Source organism: Limulus polyphemus, unplaced genomic scaffold, assembly GCF_000517525.1.
Source record: "Limulus polyphemus unplaced genomic scaffold, Limulus_polyphemus-2.1.2 Scaffold6925, whole genome shotgun sequence".
Classification (NCBI taxonomy): Eukaryota; Metazoa; Arthropoda; class Merostomata; order Xiphosura; family Limulidae; genus Limulus; species Limulus polyphemus.
In genome coordinates, this window is record NW_013672535.1 from 11,289 (window position 1) to 14,644 (window position 3,356).

The following is a 3,356-nucleotide window of genomic DNA, read 5'->3' on the forward strand; positions in this document are numbered from 1 at the left end:
GTTGGTGCTGAGGGACACCCACCAACCCCCATTGTAAAAGTCCCACCAGCTAAGTATAAAATGGCAAGCACACATAGTGTCTACGTGACAGGAAAGCTGGATGGCCAAAGTGCAACTTTTTCATAGATTCTGCATCTCAGCAAACCCTTGTGCTAGATCACAAAGGAGTACCAAAAGCCATACAGAAGCTCTGTGGTGTGACAGGACATTATCCAAGATTGTGGGGACCATTGTGGGTAACTATTGAGCTCATGGGCATAAAGACCCATGCATATTAGGGTTGGACTACTTACTATCGAGGAAGTGTGTTAAAGTGACTGTGGAAATTAAGTGTATTACAAAGTTTGTAACGAGAAATAATAAACTAGTTTTAATCAAGAAAGGACTTGTTTCACTGAAGTCACGCGGAAAGAATTTATACCAGAAATGAACAAACGAGCAGATATGTAACAGAACCTATATTTACCTACGAGTCATTCACCCGAAAAGTAATTGTCAATGTAAATGATGGAGCCTCTATAACAATCGATCCTGTACTATGAGTACTACCTGGAGTTTATAATAATCATATGATAACTGAGCATACTATAGCTCCATTTACTGTTGAAATACATGGCGGGGTTCATTTACTTTATGTTTACTCAGATATTTTAGAAGCTAGTGATGTTGATGATGCGTGTGTATTGCTAATATGAACCATTCATGTTAAATGTCAGGATGGAGACATGATCATTGAAACATTTCCAATTCTCATTATAGTCCCATTTCTAAACAATTTTCAGACTACTGAAATTGATATAAAGGATGACATGGGTCGACATATCTAATTTGAACAAAGGAGAGTCATCATAATGCTTCATTTTTGTTGTCTGTAACATCATCATGAAACAGCCATCTATGACGCAAATTACGATTACCAAATGGGAAAAGGTTTACCATATTATGCTGGTAGTCAATGGCAATGGGGTCACGAATTGGGAAATGTATTGTTTCGTTCAGCTATACCATTTCTGAGAAAAGGGGGTGTAAGCATTGGGTAAACAAGCTGTTCAGTCAGGCATAAATTTCGCTTCAGATGTTATACAAGGAAAATCTTTTGTTGATGCTGAAAAATGACGAGCAGGAAGCCAGGAACCTGTCTCGAGATGTTAAACAGGTTGCTCTACCTAAAAAGAAGAACAGAAAAGTCCCATGTTCAGAACCACTAAAACCAGGAGACGAAGAATATCAAATCCAGGTGTTTTGGAGAAGTAATCATAACCCTTCTACTGAATAAAAAGTCCTGTCACTGTACAAAGTTTCAGCTAGTCTTATTTTCTCACATGCAAACCATGATTGAGAAAGGTCAGTGGACCAAATATTATCCTTATATTCAGTGGCTGACAGAGAACTCATCAAAATTTCTATATCAACTTTGGGAGATGATCTAAGTATTCATCTACAAACTCGATAAAGAGAAGTATATATTCATGTAAAACAAAGATTGTTAAACCATTTGGGACCGACATAAAAAAAAGGATGGCGATAACTCTGCCCCTGCTTGTCAATTTCTTCATTCTCTCATTCGTTTTCTCAAGTGGATGTGTACCTGAATGACAAGCTCCTTTCTTCATCTCACAAACTTTATGCGTTTAAGGACTACATAGAAACGTTACTGAGTTGTAATGGAGAAGCTAAGAGAACTCGTTTGGCATCGTCTGTGTGAATAAAGGACATGGCGGGTAGTTTGAAGATCTCAGTTGTAATGATGGTGAGAACGATGGAATCAAAGACTGACATATAAATACATATGGTAGTCATGCAATCGACATGATTGGCTCTCTACATTTATATACATATTCCCTAGTGGTGTAAGTTTAAAACTCAGGCTCGTACGAAGTAGAGATTCATTACGAATTAGCCCTCCAGTGGCACAGCGATATGTCTTCGGACTTATAACGCTAGAAACCGGGTTTTGATACCTGTGATGGACAGAGCGCAGACAGTCTATTGTGTAGCTTTGTGCCTAATTACTGACAAACAATATGAATTATGTCAAATGATGAACTGAGATTCAAAATGTTATTACAACATGTTTCTGCCTATGCTAGAAAAATCAAGATCAGTCGTCAGTCGTTCTATCACATGCTAAAGCCTTTCAGAACGGCAGGACTAAATATCCTATAAAATATATAGTGTCCAAATTGTTTTCAATTTTTACCAATACTGTGTATTCAGGTCAAGAACCTACGAAATACCTGTACAATTTCAAACATTACAGTGTCAATTTCTTGGCAATCAATGTGGATGGAAAACACATTATTGATCTTTATAACCCGATTTTGATGCTGAACTGGAAAGTTCATAAAAACTACTTGTACAACACAGAACATCATTTACACCATACAGTGAACATTCAGTCACCAGTGGTAGGGCAGAATCAAACAATTCATAAATCTCCAAATAACACATACAAATACTTCTCTGTTGCCCAAAACTGCCAGTATTAATTTTTAAATTTTCTGGTGTTTGTTTATCTACTCGTATCGTCTACTCTCTGGGTGCTTGTTTCTTGCTGGTGGGGTTACCTTTTTAGATGTTTCTTCATCTGATTGTATAATTACCTCTAGGTGTTTGTTTATCTACTCGTATCGTCTACTCTCTGGGTGCTTGTTTCTTGCTGGTGGGGTTACCTTTTTAGATGTTTCTTCATCTGATTGTATAATTACCTCTAGGTGTTTGTTTATCAGCTAGTATTGTTATATCTTCAAGTGTTTTGATCTTTTTGTATAATTATCTGTTTGGGTGTTTGATTAATATATTACCGTTAGTACCATCATCTCTTCAAGAGATTGTTTGTCTGGTAGTATAGTTACTTTTTCACGTGTTTGTTTATCTACTAGTGTAATCCCCTCTTCATGTGTTTGCTTATCTGCTAGTATAGTTGCCTCTTCAGGGTTTTTTCTTCCAGTTTAGTCTTCTGTTTAACCGTTTATCTACAAATATTGTAAGTTCTTTAATTGTTTGCTTATCTGCTAGTATAGTTGCCTCTTCAGGGTTTTTCCTTCCAGTTTAGTCTTCTGTTTAACCGTTTATCTACAAATATTGTAAGTTCTTTAATTGTTTGTTTTTCTGCTAGGTTGATTTCTAGGTGCTTCTTTATCTGCTAGAATACTCCTTTCCTTGGCTATTTATTAATTTGTTAATAATTAATAATTGTTAATTTATAGTTATCGGTTTAGGAGTTTGTTTATTTGCTAAATAAACAAATAAATTTCACACAAATTTCATAAATATAAACCTTCCAGAAATTTTATAGTTTCATATTTTTATGACATATTTGAAGAAGTGATTTTGAAACCTCTTTAACAACCTTA